A 6,000-nucleotide genomic window follows, 5' to 3' on the forward strand; every position below is an offset into this window, starting at 1 on the left:
ATTGGCTACAGGTAAAAATTAAACACTAGGGTAACACATTTTGGAGGTATAAACAAATATTTAAAGCAATTGGGTGGGCTGAGAAACAATAAGAAAAGAGTAGCAAGGAGGATCCCTTATTATAATGTGGTGGGCTAAATAATTTGAGCTAAACCTTGTTGAGGTCAATTGGAAAATATGGACAAAAACATTTGTAAAATATGTTTAAAGTCAGTGAGGAGTAAAGAAGTCAATGAAGAATGATGGGGGCATGAACAAAAGTAAATCAAAATGTAAACTAAATGAAAATGCAAGTACAGTAGATCATGAATTTTGAAATACAGCTAAAGCAGTACTTAGAGGAAAACCTAAGGCATTAAATGCTATATACTAGAAAAGAAGAAAGGTCTAAAATCGATTACCTCAACTTCCAAATTAAGAAACTAGAAAGTGAAATAAAGTTAAACCTAAAGTAATCAAAGAAAATAATTAAAATGGAAATAAACAAGACAGGAAACTAAAAACAAACAAACAAACAAAAAAACAATGAGATACATAACAAACCCAAAAGTAGATTCTTTGAAATTGAAATTATCAATAAAATTAATCAGTCTACAGTATCTGATCAGAATACCAATATCAGGAATGAAACAGGTGACATTGTTAATTCTAATGATACTGAAAGGATAAGAAGGGCATACTGGAAGGAATTTTATGCCAGTAATTTTGACATTGATAAAATAGACAAAGATAAATGGACAAATTCTGACATAAAATTTCAACATTCTGGAAGAAACAGCACTAATAGCTTCATAATGAGTAACTACTAATTTGTAATTAAAAACTTTCCTACAATTAAAAATTCCAGGGTAAATTTGCTTTATTGGGAAAGTATACCTAACATTTAAGAAAAAAGTAAGATGACTTTTCACACAAACTGTTGCAGTAAATTGAAGACAAAGGAATACTTCTCAATTTCTATCATGAGGCCAACATTACCTAATACCCAACTTGATACAGATATTAAGAAAAAAGACAACTAGGGAATAACGTGAGGTTGTCTGTTCCCCCCAACTGGAGCGTAGTGGTGCAGGTGTGTGGGTTGGTGAGACAGGATAACAAGAACCGGTGAATCCAAGTTCCACATTTGGAAGCAGTCATGGTTGGGCATGGCCCAGAGACCAAGATTATTGACAAGAAATATAGCAAGTACAGTTGAAAGCAGAGTGTAACAAAGGATATGTCAAGGTAAAGCAGGTAGGGGTCAGTCCCACGAGCACGGACTCAGTCATATTTGGGAAGGACCAAGAGATGAAGTTTCAGCCGGCTAGGTTCTCCACATGGTGAAGGAACTTTATTGATATTTTGTAGCATTTGAGGAAGAGGCAGAGAGCCCTGGCCTGGAAACGCACAAGAAGAGAAAAAGGTCAGGCAACAACGATTCTATAGAAGTTGATGCTGCCCAGGAAGCTGAGTACTGCGTAGGACTGGAACCTGGGCGTGACCCTAAACAATGCCTTATAACCCCAAAGAAGGGGAAAGGAGCATCTGCCAAAAAGGAATGATTGGGTCACTGGAGCCAAGGCTTGGAACTTTATTTTTATGTTTTAATTTTAGAGAGCACCAAGATGTCCTTCATTAAGGAACGGAAAAATAAACTGTGGCACCTCCAGACAACAGAATATTATTAGTGCTAAAAGGAAATGAACTCTCAAGCCATGAAAAGACATAGAGGAATCTTAAAGGCATATTACTAAGTGAAACCAATTTGGAAGGCTACTGTATAATTATAACTAGATGACATTCTGTAAAAGTAGTAACTGGAGGTAGTACGAAGATCAGAGATTGCCAGAGGTTGGGGAGGGAGGGAGGAATAGGCAGAGCACAGAGGATTTTTTAGTGCACTGAAACTATTATGTTTGATACTTTAACGGTCGGTACATGTAATTATACATTTGTGCAAACTCATAGAATGTGCAAGGCTAAGAGAGAGCCCCGATGAATACTATGGATTTTGGATGATAAAAATGTGTCAATGTTGTTTTATTAATTGTTATAAATGTAGCATTCAGGTGTAAGATATTGATAGCAGTAAAGGCTGTGCATGCATGCTTCAATAAGGTAGGCAGGTATAACCTAGAGAACAACATTGCATGAAAGGGAAAATATAAGCTAGTATCTTTCATGTTTCAATTTATTTTATTTTTTTACAGTTTAAAAATTTTTTTTTCAACGTTTATTTATTTTTGGGACAGAGAGAGACAGAGCATGAACGGGGGAGGGGCAGAGAAAGAGGGAGACACAGAATCGGAAACAGGCTCCAGGCTCTGAGCCATCAGCCCAGAGCCCGACGCGGGGCTCGAACTCACGGACCGCGAGATCGCGACCTGGCTGAAGTCGGACGCTTAACCGACTGCACCACCCAGGCGCCCCTATTTTTTTACAGTTTAAAGAAAGGAAATACCTTCTTCAATGGGAAAACTCAATATTGTAAAAATGTCTCTTCACCCCAAATTGATCTATAGATTCAGTACAGTCTTATGTCAAATGCAAATGTAATTTATTGGAAATTTACAAACCAATTTATATGAATACATGAGACCAAAATTAGCCAGCCTAAACTTGAAGAAGAATATGACAGTACAGGATCCACGGTATATCAAAACTTATTGTAAAATTACAGCAATATAATCAGTGCTATATTTCTGTAAGAATAGTCAAATAGACCAGTGGAAGTGAGCCCTATGATTTGTGTAAGTCAGCTTTGACAGTTCTACCTTGCTTTTCAAACCCATAAATCTTCAGGGCTATGGTACATGTTTTAAGAGTAGAAGGGGAACAAAAGTACTAGGATTATTTAATGGAGGGACGATGCTTTCTTTATCCTTGGTATTAATTGGCAAAAGCCTGGAGAAAGAATATGAATAACAAATCTTACCATGCAATTTAAAGGAAATAGATTTAGACCTAAAGGAATTAACTAAGTGAATAGAATGAGAATGTGAAGCAGAAGAACAATTAACATCAGCTTTGGTGAAAACTGGACCTTTAAAGGAGAATAAACAAGAATATTAACAGATAATGAATTAAGATCAGATTTTCTGGTTGCCGAAAGTCTTCCACTGCTTCAGTGGCCACTTTAACCCACATATTTACTGGAAAGTAAATCACTTATAACCACTGATTTCCTGCAGGCTGTGGAATCCAGAGGGTATTCTGTTAGAGGCCATTTTGTGAAGAAAACAGTGGAAGACTAATCCTTGCCAGCATGAATTCTCAGAACAAACCAGTTTGGGGAGGGTGGGTCACATCACTAATACTAGATAATGCTGATTTAAAGGGATTATTTGGGTTGTGGACTGATCCTAAGTGGCTGCAAGCTTTTGTGAGCAGGCCATTATGGGTGATATGAAAACTAATCTGTCACAGTGGGTTTCCACATTACCCAAGAGGGGAAACTGTCCTTCCCCATATCTAGCAACTAGAATCCATTTTCTGAAGAAGTAGAAGTATCACAGTTGCTGGTACCCCCAAATTGGCTGTATGATCTTAAGGATAAACGTCTAAACTAAGGTTGTTAACACAGACCATGATAGATGCTGTCATAAAGCTCCCTGCTTCTCCACCAATTTTGGGATCCTTGTGTCGATAACTCTGCTAATAAGTGTCAAGAAAATATTCAAGAGGCAGAAACTCATTTGCTAGTTTAGTTATTCTGCCTGAAAGAAAGGAGTGTGTATGATAGGAATATTTACTATTCAGACAGAGAAGACGTTAAAAAGTTATTGAAAACTAAAAAGGGAAAATTAATTGTATTGCCAATAGAAAGCACTTTATCAGATTCAGGACATAAGAGAGAGGTTTCTTCCAACTGTAGCCATCAGTTCTGGTGGCTATAACACATTACCATAGCCTGAGTAGCTTAGAAAACAGACATATATTTCTCATATTTTGGGAGCCTAGAAAGTTCAAGATCAAGGTTCCTGGTAAGGGCTATCTTCCTGATTTATAGACAGCTGCCTTGTTTTATGATCACATGGGGAGAGAGAGAAGAAGCAAGAGCCTCTGTCTTATTAGGGCACTAATCCCATCATGAGGACTCTACTCTTATGACCTATTACCTTCCAAAGACCCATCTTCCAAAGACCCAGCTGTAAAACTGGGAATTAGGGTTTCAGCATATGAATTTTGGGATGACACAAGCATTCGGTCCATAGTATCCCACACATGGCCTCCCAAATGGCACACTCATACTCCTTAAGTGATCCATCAAGTTAACTCTATATAGTCAAGGTTTTAAGAATTTAAATCCTGTTAAAAGGGTTGTAATTTAGAACAGAAAATATGTGAACATGGTGTTGAATTTACTCTCTTAGATAAAGAAATAAAATGTACAATGATTGAAGAAAGGTTATGATCTGATCCTGCATATCCTAGCAGGGGATCCAAGGCCTTTCACAGTTGCATGGATGAGATGGTCTGGAAGTAGTGTAAATTTCTGATAATTACTAGTGGGCAGTGATCCCACAGGAGAAGAAGAGAATGCTCTTATGGGGCCATATGTGAAACCTACATGTCACATAGAGGTGGAGCTATAGATTTCAAGTCTACAGCTATAGATTTGAAAATGTGACTGGAGAATATATTCCAAGGTTCTGTTGCCCTTACTTGAATGTGAACTTGGAATCATTATTATGTGCAAAAGGGACGCTATCTAGTTTTAATTGGACATGCTGGATGGGAATCTTTGTATTGCCTAAGCACTTTTCTGTAACAAAATTAAGCAGTGTAGAATTCTAAAAGTACAAGAACATTGTTCTTATGAAGGAAATGATCAAAGTAGGAACATTACATCCAATTCATTTACAGAATATGAGAATAGCTATTGGAGGATATAACAAGGGTGGTTCTCCTCATTGTTTATACCATAACCAATATAGTAAAGACTGTAAAAGAAGTGTAACTGGCCAAAGATGATTGGTATGCCATAATAGACTTGGCTAATGCTTTCTTTTTAATATCTTTTTGGAATCCAGTACAACACTATTTTCATTTTGGTGAAATTGTTTTCAACATATATTATGGATTTTCCACAGGAATATTTAAATTCAAAGCGTATATAATAATTTAATGTAGTGACCTCTGAACTTTGATAACCATCAGGAGCAAATTGGTTCTTTGTACTGATGATATCATAATTTCCTTCTAGACAGAAAGAATGCAGGAGAATTTATGTCTTTCATATGACAAGAAATGTCTTTCTGATAAACACAGCTGAAATATAAAGCTGTTCCAATGTGTTGAAATTTGAGGAATAAAATTGCATGGAGAAAGAGATATCCTGCAAATGGTGAGAAATGAATGACTATCTCTATTGATGTTTCCACTAAGCCGAAAGCCCAAAGACAGGTGGATCTTTTGGGTTTTTGTGAAATCACATTTCCCCCCCTTAAAGATTTTATTAATCCCAATTCACAGAGACACCAGAAATAAAGTGAATTTGAATGGAGCCCTGAACAAAAACAAACACTAAAAGATCCACTTGAAACTTCTCACCTGATAGCCAGCTGGTTTAGTAATGTCTGCAAGTAGGATATGCTCTCTGGTGACTTTAGCAGAAACTGGATGTTGTGATCAGCAGAGATCACTAGGGATTTGTGCTCAAAAGCTGCAGATATCTCAAAAGATGCTGAGGCTTTTTCAGACCTTTCGAAAGACAATTGCCAGCTTGTTACCGTGGACATTTGTGAAAAGTTACGCTAACAATGAATAACAACTGGAACCGGCAATACCTTTCCTGTTTTGGGTAATATTAGGAAGCATAGAGGAGTCATTCAGCAGAAGTCACTGATGAAATGGGAATATTATATTCAACTACAAGTGACAAGATGAAATTCAGGAGACATAACGTACATATATGAATAGCTTATTTCACTGGCTCCAGGGCCAGTAATAGAGCCCTCTGCTGATCGCCTACCTCTCTATTTCCATATTACCTATTTCTATATGCACGGATTTGCT

General features: G+C 37.0%; 1 pseudogene; it reads left to right on the plus strand.

Moving 5' to 3' along the window:
- The window catches only part of LOC123580854, a 52,268-nt pseudogene extending 46,516 nt beyond the window's left edge, over positions 1-5,752 (plus strand).
- Positions 5,753-6,000: the final 248 nt, after the last annotated feature.

Source organism: Leopardus geoffroyi, chromosome A1 (assembly GCF_018350155.1).
Source record: "Leopardus geoffroyi isolate Oge1 chromosome A1, O.geoffroyi_Oge1_pat1.0, whole genome shotgun sequence".
In the NCBI taxonomy this organism is placed as follows: domain Eukaryota; kingdom Metazoa; phylum Chordata; class Mammalia; order Carnivora; family Felidae; genus Leopardus; species Leopardus geoffroyi.